This window comes from Eptatretus burgeri, chromosome 9 (assembly GCF_056783735.1).
Source record: "Eptatretus burgeri isolate ZD-2024b chromosome 9, Ebu_testis_v1, whole genome shotgun sequence".
Classification (NCBI taxonomy): domain Eukaryota; kingdom Metazoa; phylum Chordata; class Myxini; order Myxiniformes; family Myxinidae; genus Eptatretus; species Eptatretus burgeri.
The window spans coordinates 106,766,712-106,781,333 of NC_140969.1; positions in this window are offsets into that span (position 1 = coordinate 106,766,712).

The window sequence follows — 14,622 nt, forward strand, 5'->3', positions numbered from 1 at the left end:
AATAAAAAAAAAAATACTTAAACTTCTCCACATGGAGGAGTGCTCGACGCTGTTGCGGACTACACCGCTGAGGCTTGCACACACCGGCCAAATCAAGAATGCTGCGTCGATGAACCGAAGACAAAGGTGCAATGAAGTAACTTCGAACAAACACGTCGCATCACAACACGTCACAGGAAACAAGAATCCTGGTGTTGTTTTTGTGGTTAGGGTGTCTGGCTTGAGATCCTAGGGTCCTGAGTTTGAGCCCCGTTGGTGCTCAATGAACTCCAGGTGGGGTTGACTCCAGCACGTCATCCTTCCGAGGTCGGCGAAATGAGTTCCGGTGTTTTGGCCCCAATTCGCCATTTTGTTCGGCCTGTTCAAACAGGCTTCGATCTGGAAGCACGATCTGCCCTCACGGACTAATCGAAGTGTATAATGGAGATATTATATCGGATTTAAGAATCAGATCTGATGAACAAAATAAGTGTCGAAATCTGGAATTAAATCCGAAAAATTTAACAAACTAGCAATTTTTATTAAGCAAAGAATTAAACTTAACTTTTCTATTGTACGAAGGATTATATTGAGTGAAGAAAAGATTAATGTGCAAAAAGTTGATGATAACGTTCCTGCTAATGTCACGCAGATGGCGATGTTCATCAGTCTTCAGCATGATCACTTTGATGTTGTTCTCTCGACTGTTAATCCACAGATATTATTTTGAACATTTCTACGTGCAAGTCATCTAAGTGCAGGTCATCGAGTGCAGGTCATCGAGTGCAGGTCATCGAGTGCAGGTCATCTACGTGCAGGTCATCGAGTACAGGTCATCGAGTACAGGTCATCGAGTGCAGGTCATCGAGTGCAGATCATCGAGTACAGGTCATCTACATGCAGGTCATCTACATGCAGGTCATCGAGTACAGGTCATCTACGTGCAGGTCATTGAGTGCAGGTCATCTATGAACAGGTCATCGAGTGAAGGTCATCTACGTGCAGGTCATCGAGTGAAGGTCATCTACGTGCAGGTCATCTACGTGCAGGTCATCTACATGCAGGTCATCTACATGCAGGTCATCTACGTGCAGGTCATCGAGTGCAGGTCATCGAGTACAGGTCATCTACGTGCAGGTCATCGAGTACAGATCATCTACGTGCAGGTCATCGAGTACAGATCATCTACGTGCAGGTCATCGAGTGCCCTGAGGCTGGATGAAGACGTTGTTACCCTGCGAGGAAAGCGGAACGCAGGGTAAAGCAATTGGTGGCGTACATACGTATGACAAATTGTTACGAATCTGGCAGCCATTTGCACACAACAGCCAGAGTCCCCACAGTTCAGTTATTTCGATAAGTATGTGTTCATACTCTGGGTCCCTTCCAGATGTTTAATGGGTGATTAAGTGTATGTGCTCTAAGATTTATTTTTTAGTTAGTTTTCTACATCAATTCACTTCACACCACGGCACCATAACCCACGTGTTCAAGGCTACGGACGTGGGCGGAGCCCCCTCACCTCAGGGCTGACTCCAACCCAGCAAGATGGGGTGTTCCCCTCGTCCAATAGGGGGTGAGATCACCTCAGGGCCGACTCCACCCCAGCAAGATGGGGTGTTCCCCTCGTCCAATCGGGGGTGAGATCACCTCAGGGCCGACCCCACCCCAGCCAGAGACCACGTTATACACTTCAACTTGTAGAGGGAGAGATGACAACGAACCCGGGACCATGTTATACATTTCCACTTGTACAGAGAGAGATGATAACGAACCCGGGACCACGTTATACACTTCCACTTGTACAGGGAGAGATGATAACGAACCCGGGACCACGTTATACACTTCCACTTGTACAGGGAGAGATGATAACGAACCCGGGACCACGTTATACACTTCCACTTGTACAGGGAGAGATGATAACGAACCCGGGACCACGTTCTACACTTCCACTTGTTCAGCGAGAGAGGATAACGAACCCGGGACCACGTTATACACTTCCACTTGTACAGGGAGAGATGATAACGAACCCGGGACCACGTTATACATTTCCACTTGTACAGGGAGAGATGATAACGAACCCCGGACCACGTTATACACTTCCACTTGTACAGGGAGAGATGATGACGAACCCGGGACGACGTTATACACTTCCACTTGTACAGGGAGAGATGATAACGAACCCGGAACCACCTTATACACTTCCACTTGTGCAGGGAGAGATGATAACGAACCCGGAACCACCTTATACACTTCCACTTGTGCAGGGAGAGATGATAACGAACCCGGGACCACGTTATACACTTCCACTTGTAGAGGGAGAGATGATAACGAACCCGGGACCACGTTATACATTTCCACTTGTACAGAGAGAGATGATAACGAACCCGGGACCACGTTATACACTTCCACTTGTACAGGGAGAGATGATAACGAACCCGAGACCACGTTCTACACTTCCACTTGTTCAGGGAGAGATGATAACGAACCCCGGACCACGTTATATACTTCCCCTTGTACAGGGAGAGAGGATAACGAACCTGGGACCACGTTATACACTTCCACTTGTACAGGGAGAGATGATAACGAACCCGGGACCACGTTATACACTTCCACTTGTACAGGGAGAGATGATGACGAACCCGGGACCACGTTATACACTTCCACTTGTACAGGGAGAGATGATGACGAACCCGGGACCACGTTATACACTTCCACTTGTACAGGGAGAGAAGATAACAAACCCGGGACCACGTTATACACTTCCACTTGTACAGGGAGAGATGATAACGAACCCGGGACCATGTTATACATTTCCACTTGTACAGAGAGAGATGATAACGAACCCGGGACCACGTTCTACACTTCCACTTGTACAGGGAGAGATGATAACGAACCCGGGACCACGTTATACACTTCCACTTGTACAGGGAGAGATGATAACGAACCCGGGACCACGTTATACACTTCCACTTGTACAGGGAGAGATGATAACGAACCCGGGACCACGTTATACACTTCCACTTGTACAGGGAGAGATGATAACGAACCCGGGACCACGTTATACACTTCCACTTGTACAGGGAGAGATGATAACGAACCCGGGACCACGTTATACACTTCCACTTGTACAGGGAGAGATGATAACGAACCCGGGACCACGTTATACACTTCCACTTCTACAGGGAGAGATGATAACGAACCCGGGACCACGTTCTACACTTCCACTTGTTTAGGGAGAGATGACAACGAACCCGGGACCACGTTACACACTTCCACTTGTACAGGGAGAGATGATAACGAACCCGGGACCACGTTATACATTTCCACTTGTACAGGGAGAGATGATAACGAACCCGGGACCACGTTATACACTTCCACTTGTACAGGGAGAGATGATGACGAACCCGGGACCACGTTATACACTTCCACTTGTACAGGGAGAGATGATAACGAACCCGGAACCACCTTATACACTTCCACTTGTACAGGGAGAGATGATAACGAATCTGGGACCACGATATACACTTCCACTTGTACAGGGAGAGAGGATAACGAACCCGGGACCACGTTATACACTTCCACTTGTACAGGGAGAGATGATAACGAACCCGGGACCACGTTATACATTTCCACTTGTACAGGGAGAGATGATAACGAACCCGGGACCACGTTATACACTTCCACTTGTACAGGGAGAGATGATGACGAACCCGGGACCACGTTATACACTTCCACTTGTACAGGGAGAGATGATGACGAACCCGGGACCACGTTATACACTTCCACTTGTACAGGGAGAGATGATGACGAACCCCGACCACGTTATATACTTCCACTTGTACAGGGAGAGATGATAACGCACCCGGGACCACGATATACACTTCCCCTTGTACAGGGAGAGAGGATAACGAACCCGGGACCACGTTATACACTTCCCCTTGTACAGGGAGAGAGGATAACGAACCCGGGACCACGTTATACACTTCACTTGTACAGGGAGAGATGATAACGAACCCGGGACCACGTTATACATTTCCACTTGTACAGGGAGAGATGATAACGAACCCGGGACCACGTTATACACTTCCACTTGTACAGGGAGAGATGAGGACGAACCCGGGACCACGTTATACACTTCCACTTGTACAGGGAGAGATGATGACGAACCCGGGACCACGTTATACACTTCCACTTGTACAGGGAGAGAAGATAACAAACCCGGGACCACGTTATACACTTCCACTTGTACAGGGAGAGATGATAACGAACCCAGAACCACCTTATACACTTCCACTTGTGCAGGGAGAGATGATAACGAACCCGGGACCACGTTATACATTTTCACTTGTACAGAGAGAGATGATAACGAACCAGGGACCACGTTATACACTTCCACTTGTACAGGGAGAGATAATAACGAACTCGGGACCACGTTATACATTTCCACTTGTACAGAGAGAGGATAACGAACCGGGGACCATGTTATACACTTCCACTTGTACAGGGAGAGATGATAACGAACCTGGGACCACGGTATACACTTCCACTTGTACAGGGAGAGATGATAACGAACCCGGAACCACCTTATACACTTCCACTTGTGCAGGGAGAGATGATAACGAACCCGGAACCACCTTATACACTTCCACTTGTGCAGGGAGAGATGATAACGAACCCGGAACCACGTTACACACTTCCACTTGTGCAGGGAGAGATGATAACGAACCCGGAACCACCTTATACACTTCCACTTGTGCAGGGAGAGATGATAACGAACCCGGAACCACCTTATACACTTCCACTTGTGCAGGGAGAGATGATAACGAACCCGGAACCACGTTATACACTTCCACTTGTACAGGGAGAGATGATAACGAACCCGGAACCACGTTACACACTTCCACTTGTGCAGGGAGAGATGATAACGAACCCGGAACCACCTTATACACTTCCACTTGTGCAGGGAGAGATGATAACGAACCCGGAACCACGTTACACACTTCCACTTGTTCAGGGAGAGATGATAACGAACCCCGGACCACGTTGTATACTTCCACTTGTACAGGGAGAGATGATAACGAACCCGGGACCACGATATACACTTCCCCTTGTACAGGGAGAGAGGATAACGAACCCGGGACCACGTTATACACTTCCACTTGTACAGGGAGAGATGATAACGAACCCGGGACCACGTTATACATTTCCACTTGTACAGGGAGAGATGATAACGAACCCGGGACCACGTTATACACTTCCACTTGTACAGGGAGAGATGATAACGAACCCGGGACCACGTTATACACTTCCACTTGTACAGGGAGAGATGATAACGAACCCGGGACCACGTTATACACTTCCACTTGTACAGGGAGAGATGATGACGAACCCGGGACCACGTTATACACTTCCACTTGTACAGGGAGAGATGATAACGAACCCAGAACCACCTTATACACTTCCACTTGTACAGGGAGAGATAATAACGAACTCGGGACCACGTTATACATTTCCACTTGTACAGAGAGAGGATAACGAACCGGGGACCATGTTATACACTTCCACTTGTACAGGGAGAGATGATAACGAACCTGGGACCACGGTATACACTTCCACTTGTACAGGGAGAGATGATAACGAACCCGGAACCACCTTATACACTTCCACTTGTGCAGGGAGAGATGATAACGAACCCGGAACCACCTTATACACTTCCACTTGTGCAGGGAGAGATGATAACGAACCCGGAACCACGTTACACACTTCCACTTGTGCAGGGAGAGATGATAACGAACCCGGGACCACGTTATACATTTTCACTTGTACAGAGAGAGATGATAACGAACCGGGGACCACGTTATACACTTCCACTTGTACAGGGAGAGATGATAACGAACCCGGTACCACGTTATACACTTCCACTTGTAGAGGGAGAGATGATAACGAACCCGGGACCATGTTATACATTTTCACTTGTACAGAGAGAGATGATAACGAACCCGGGACCACGTTATACACTTCCACTTGTACAGGGAGAGATGATAACGAACCCGGGACCACGTTATACACTTCCACTTGTACAGGGAGAGATGATAACGAACCCGGGACCACGTTATACACTTCCACTTGTAGAGGGAGAGATGATAACGAACCCGGGACCACGTTATACATTTCCACTTGTACAGAGAGAGATGATAACGAACCCGGGACCACGTTATACACTTCCACTTGTACAGGGAGAGATGATAACGAACCCGGGACCACGTTATACACTTCCACTTGTACAGGGAGAGATGATAACGAACCCGGGACCACGTTATACACTTCCACTTGTACAGGGAGAGATGATAACGAACCCGGGACCACGTTATACACTTCCACTTGTACAGGGAGAGATGATAACGAACCCGGGACCACGTTCTACACTTCCACTTGTTCAGGGAGAGATGATAACGAACCCCGGACCACGTTATATACTTCCACTTGTACAGGGAGAGATGATAACGAACCCGGGACCACGATATACACTTCCCCTTGTACAGGGAGAGAGGATAACGAACCCGGGACCACGTTATACACTTCCACTTGTACAGGGAGAGATGATAACGAACCCGGGACCACGTTATACATTTCCACTTGTACAGGGAGAGATGATAACGAACCCGGGACCACGTTATACACTTCCACTTGTACAGGGAGAGATGATGACGAACCCGGGACCACGTTATACACTTCCACTTGTACAGGGAGAGATGATGACGAACCCGGGACCACGTTATACACTTCCACTTGTACAGGGAGAGATGATAACGAACCCCGGACCACGTTGTATACTTCCACTTGTACAGGGAGAGATGATAACGAACCCGGGACCACGATATACACTTCCCCTTGTACAGGGAGAGATGATAACGAACCCGGGACCACGTTATACACTTCCACTTGTACAGGGAGAGATGATAACGAACCCGGGACCACGTTATACACTTCCACTTGTACAGGGAGAGATGATAACGAACCCGGGACCACGTTATACATTTCCACTTGTACAGGGAGAGATGATAACGAACCCGGGACCACGTTATACACTTCCACTTGTACAGGGAGAGATGATGACGAACCCGGGACCACGTTATACACTTCCACTTGTACAGGGAGAGATGATGACGAACCCGGGACCACGTTATACACTTCCACTTGTACAGGGAGAGAAGATAACAGACCCGGGACCACGTTATACACTTCCACTTGTACAGGGAGAGATGATAACGAACCCAGAACCACCTTATACACTTCCACTTGTGCAGGGAGAGATGATAACGAACCCGGGACCACGTTACACACTTCCACCTGTACAGGGAGAGATGATAACGAACCCAGGACCACGTTATACATTTTCACTTGTACAGAGAGAGATGATAACGAACCAGGGACCACGTTATACACTTCCACTTGTACAGGGAGAGATAATAACGAACTCGGGACCACGTTATACATTTCCACTTGTACAGAGAGAGGATAACGAACCGGGGACCATGTTATACACTTCCACTTGTACAGGGAGAGATGATAACGAACCTGGGACCACGGTATACACTTCCACTTGTACAGGGAGAGATGATAACGAACCCGGAACCACCTTATACACTTCCACTTGTGCAGGGAGAGATGATAACGAACCCGGAACCACCTTATACACTTCCACTTGTGCAGGGAGAGATGATAACGAACCCGGAACCACGTTACACACTTCCACTTGTGCAGGGAGAGATGATAACGAACCCGGGACCACGTTATACATTTTCACTTGTACAGAGAGAGATGATAACGAACCGGGGACCACGTTATACACTTCCACTTGTACAGGGAGAGATGATAACGAACCCGGTACCACGTTATACACTTCCACTTGTAGAGGGAGAGATGATAACGAACCCGGGACCATGTTATACATTTTCACTTGTACAGAGAGAGATGATAACGAACCTGGGACCACGTTATACACTTCCACTTGTACAGGGAGAGATGATAACGAACCCGGGACCACGTTATACACTTCCACTTGTACAGGGAGAGATGATAACGAACCCGGGACCACGTTATACACTTCCACTTGTACAGGGAGAGATGATAACGAACCCGAGACCACGTTCTACACTTCCACTTGTTCAGGGAGAGATGATAACGAACCCCGGACCACGTTATATACTTCCACTTGTACAGAGAGAGATGATAACGAACCCGGGACCACATTATACACTTCCACTTGTACAGGGAGAGATGATAACGAACCCGGGACCACGTTATACACTTCCACTTGTACAGGGAGAGATGATAACGAACCCGGGACCACGTTATACACTTCCACTTGTACAGCGAGAGATGATAACGAACCGGGGACCATGTTATACACTTCCACTTGTACAGGGAGAGATGATAACGAACCTGGGACCACTGTATACACTTCCACTTGTACAGGGAGAGATGATAACGAACCCGGAACCACCTTATACACTTCCACTTGTGCAGGGAGAGATGATAACGAACCCGGAACCACGTTACACACTTCCACTTGTTCAGGGAGAGATGATAACGAACCCCGGACCACGTTGTATACTTCCACTTGTACAGGGAGAGATGATAACGAACCCGGGACCACGATATACACTTCCCCTTGTACAGGGAGAGAGGATAACGAACCCGGGACCACGTTATACACTTCCACTTGTACAGGGAGAGATGATAACGAACCCGGGACCACGTTATACATTTCCACTTGTACAGGGAGAGATGATAACGAACCCGGGACCACGTTATACACTTCCACTTGTACAGGGAGAGATGATAACGAACCCGGGACCACGTTATACACTTCCACTTGTACAGGGAGAGATGATAACGAACCCGGGACCACGTTATACACTTCCACTTGTACAGCGAGAGATGATAACGAACCCGGGACCACGTTATACACTTCCACTTGTACAGGGAGAGAAGATAACAAACCCGGGACCACGTTATACACTTCCACTTGTACAGGGAGAGATGATAACGAACCCGGGACCACGTTACACACTTCCACCTGTACAGGGAGAGATGATAACGAACCCAGGACCACGTTATACATTTTCACTTGTACAGAGAGAGATGATAACGAACCAGGGACCACGTTATACACTTCCACTTGTACAGGGAGAGATAATAACGAACTCGGGACCACGTTATACATTTCCACTTGTACAGAGAGAGGATAACGAACCGGGGACCATGTTATACACTTCCACTTGTACAGGGAGAGATGATAACGAACCTGGGACCACGGTATACACTTCCACTTGTACAGGGAGAGATGATAACGAACCCGGAACCACCTTATACACTTCCACTTGTGCAGGGAGAGATGATAACGAACCCGGAACCACCTTATACACTTCCACTTGTGCAGGGAGAGATGATAACGAACCCGGAACCACGTTACACACTTCCACTTGTGCAGGGAGAGATGATAACGAACCCGGGACCACGTTATACATTTTCACTTGTACAGAGAGAGATGATAACGAACCGGGGACCACGTTATACACTTCCACTTGTACAGGGAGAGATGATAACGAACCCGGTACCACGTTATACACTTCCACTTGTAGAGGGAGAGATGATAACGAACCCGGGACCACGTTATACACTTCCACTTGTACAGGGAGAGATGATAACGAACCCGGGACCACGTTATACACTTCCACTTGTACAGGGAGAGATGATAACGAACCCGGGACCACGTTATACACTTCCACTTGTACAGGGAGAGATGATAACGAACCCGGGACCACGTTATACACTTCCACTTGTACAGGGAGAGATGATAACGAACCCGGGACCACGTTATACACTTCCACTTGTACAGGGAGAGATGATAACGAACCCGGGACCACGTTATACACTTCCACTTGTACAGGGAGAGATGATAACGAACCCGGGACCACGTTATACACTTCCACTTGTAGAGGGAGAGATGATAACGAACCCGGGACCACGTTATACACTTCCACTTGTACAGGGAGAGATGATAACGAACCCGGGACCACGTTATACACTTCCACTTGTACAGGGAGAGATGATAACGAACCCGGGACCACGTTATACACTTCCACTTGTACAGGGAGAGATGATAACGAACCCGGGACCACGTTATACACTTCCACTTGTACAGGGAGAGATGATAACGAACCCGGGACCACGTTATACACTTCCACTTGTACAGGGAGAGATGATAACGAACCCGGGACCACGTTATACACTTCCACTTGTACAGGGAGAGATGATAACGAACCCGGGACCACGTTATACACTTCCACTTGTACAGGGAGAGATGATAACGAACCCGGGACCACGTTATACACTTCCACTTGTACAGGGAGAGATGATAACGAACCCGGGACCACGTTATACACTTCCACTTGTACAGGGAGAGATGATAACGAACCCGGGACCACGTTATACACTTCCACTTGTACAGGGAGAGATGATAACGAACCCGGGACCACGTTATACACTTCCACTTGTACAGGGAGAGATGATAACGAACCCGGGACCACGTTATACACTTCCACTTGTACAGGGAGAGATGATAACGAACCCGGGACCACGTTATACACTTCCACTTGTACAGGGAGAGATGATAACGAACCCGGGACCACGTTATACACTTCCACTTGTACAGGGAGAGATGATAACGAACCCGGGACCACGTTATACACTTCCACTTGTACAGGGAGAGATGATAACGAACCCGGGACCACGTTATACACTTCCACTTGTACAGGGAGAGATGATAACGAACCCGGGACCACGTTATACACTTCCACTTGTACAGGGAGAGATGATAACGAACCCGGGACCACGTTATACACTTCCACTTGTACAGGGAGAGATGATAACGAACCCGGGACCACGTTATACACTTCCACTTGTACAGGGAGAGATGATAACGAACCCGGGACCACGTTATACACTTCCACTTGTACAGGGAGAGATGATAACGAACCCGGGACCACGTTATACACTTCCACTTGTACAGGGAGAGATGATAACGAACCCGGGACCACGTTATACACTTCCACTTGTACAGGGAGAGATGATAACGAACCCGGGACCACGTTATACACTTCCACTTGTACAGGGAGAGATGATAACGAACCCGGGACCACGTTATACACTTCCACTTGTACAGGGAGAGATGATAACGAACCCGGGACCACGTTATACACTTCCACTTGTACAGGGAGAGATGATAACGAACCCGGGACCACGTTATACACTTCCACTTGTACAGGGAGAGATGATAACGAACCCGGGACCACGTTATACACTTCCACTTGTACAGGGAGAGATGATAACGAACCCGGGACCACGTTATACACTTCCACTTGTACAGGGAGAGATGATAACGAACCCGGGACCACGTTATACACTTCCACTTGTACAGGGAGAGATGATAACGAACCCGGGACCACGTTATACACTTCCACTTGTACAGGGAGAGATGATAACGAACCCGGGACCACGTTATACACTTCCACTTGTACAGGGAGAGATGATAACGAACGAACCCGGGACCACGTTATACACTTCCACTTGTACAGGGAGAGATGATAACGAACCCGGGACCACGTTCTACACTTCCACTTGTACAGGAGAGATGATAACGAACCCGACCACGTTATATACTTCCACTTGTACAGAGAGAGATGATAACGAACCCGGGACCACATTATACACTTCCACTTGTACAGGGAGAGATGATAACGAACCCGGGACCACGTTATACACTTCCACTTGTACAGGGAGAGATGATAACGAACCCGGGACCACGTTATACAATTCCACTTGTACAGGGAGAGATGATAACGAACCCGAGACCACGTTATACACTTCCACTTGTACAGGGAGAGATGATAACGAACCCGGGACCACGTTATACACTTCCACTTGTACAGGGAGAGATGATAACGAACCCGGGACCACGTTATACACTTCCACTTGTACAGGGAGAGATGATAACGAACCCGGGACCACGTTATACACTTCCACTTGTACAGGGAGAGATGATAACGAACCCGGGACCACGTTATACACTTCCACTTGTACAGGGAGAGATGATAACGAACCCGGGACCACGTTATACACTTCCACTTGTACAGGGAGAGATGATAACGAACCCGGGACCACGTTATACACTTCCACTTGTAGAGGGAGAGATGATAACGAACCCGGGACCACGTTATACATTTCCACTTGTACAGAGAGAGATGATAACGAACCCGGGACCACGTTATACACTTCCACTTGTAGAGGGAGAGATGATAACGAACCCGGGACCACGTTATACATTTCCACTTGTTCAGGGAGAGATGATAACGAACCCCGAACACGTTGTATACTTCCACTTGTACAGGGAGAGATGATAACGAACCCGGGACCACGATATACACTTCCCCTTGTACAGGGAGAGAGGATAACGAACCCGGGACCACGTTATACACTTCCACTTGTACAGGGAGAGATGATAACGAACCCGGGACCACGTTATACATTTCCACTTGTACAGGGAGAGATGATAACGAACCCGGGACCACGTTATACACTTCCACTTGTACAGGGAGAGATGATAACGAACCCGGGACCACGTTATACACTTCCACTTGTACAGGGAGAGATGATAACGAACCCGGGACCACGTTATACACTTCCACTTGTACAGGGAGAGATGATAACGAACCCGGGACCACGTTATACACTTCCACTTGTACAGGGAGAGATGATAACGAACCCGGGACCACGTTATACACTTCCACTTGTACAGGGAGAGATGATAACGAACCCGGGACCACGTTATACACTTCCACTTGTACAGGGAGAGATGATAACGAACCCGGGACCACGTTATACACTTCCACTTGTACAGGGAGAGATGATAACGAACCCGGGACCACGTTATACACTTCCACTTGTACAGGGAGAGATGATAACGAACCCGGGACCACGTTATACACTTCCACTTGTACAGGGAGAGATGATAACGAACCCGGGACCACGTTATACACTTCCACTTGTACAGGGAGAGATGATAACGAACCCGGGACCACGTTATACACTTCCACTTGTACAGGGAGAGATGATAACGAACCCGGGACCACGTTATACACTTCCACTTGTACAGGGAGAGATGATAACGAACCCGGGACCACGTTATACACTTCCACTTGTACAGGGAGAGATGATAACGAACCCGGGACCACGTTATACACTTCCACTTGTACAGGGAGAGATGATAACGAACCCGGGACCACGTTATACACTTCCACTTGTACAGGGAGAGATGATAACGAACCCGGGACCACGTTATACACTTCCACTTGTACAGGGAGAGATGATAACGAACCCGGGACCACGTTATACACTTCCACTTGTACAGGGAGAGATGATAACGAACCCGGGACCACGTTATACACTTCCACTTGTACAGGGAGAGATGATAACGAACCCGGGACCACGTTATACACTTCCACTTGTACAGGGAGAGATGATAACGAACCCGGGACCACGTTATACACTTCCACTTGTACAGGGAGAGATGATAACGAACCCGGGACCACGTTATACACTTCCACTTGTACAGGGAGAGATGATAACGAACCCGGGACCACGTTATACACTTCCACTTGTACAGGGAGAGATGATAACGAACCCGGGACCACGTTATACACTTCCACTTGTACAGGGAGAGATGATAACGAACCCGGGACCACGTTATACACTTCCACTTGTACAGGGAGAGATGATAACGAACCCGGGACCACGTTATACACTTCCACTTGTACAGGGAGAGATGATAACGGACCCGGGACGACGTTATACACTTCCACTTGAGCAGGGAGAGATGACAACGAACCCCGAACACGTTATACACTTCCACTTGTACAGGGAGAGATGATAACGAACCCGGGACCACGTTATACACTTCCACTTGTACAGGGAGAGATGATAACGAACCCGGGACCACGTTATACACTTCCACTTGTACAGGGAGAGATGATAACGAACCCGGGACCACGTTATACACTTCCACTTGTACAGGGAGAGATGATAACGAACCCGGGACCACGTTATACATTTCCACTTGTACAGGGAGAGATGATAACGAACCCGGGACCACGTTATACACTTCCACTTGTACAGGGAGAGATGATAACGAACCCGGGACCACGTTATACACTTCCACTTGTACAGGGAGAGATGATAACGAACCCGGGACCACGTTATACACTTCCACTTGTACAGGGAGAGATGATAACGAACCCGGGACCACGTTATACACTTCCACTTGTACAGGGAGAGATGATAACGAACCCGGGACCACGTTATACACTTCCACTTGTACAGGGAGAGATGATAACGAACCCGGGACCACGTTATACACTTCCACTTGTACAGGGAGAGATGATAACGAACCCGGGACCACGTTATACATTTCCACTTGTACAGAGAGAGATGATAACGAACCCGGGACCACGTTATACACTTCCACTTGTACAGGGAGAGATGATAACGAACCCGGGACCACGTTATACACTTCCACTT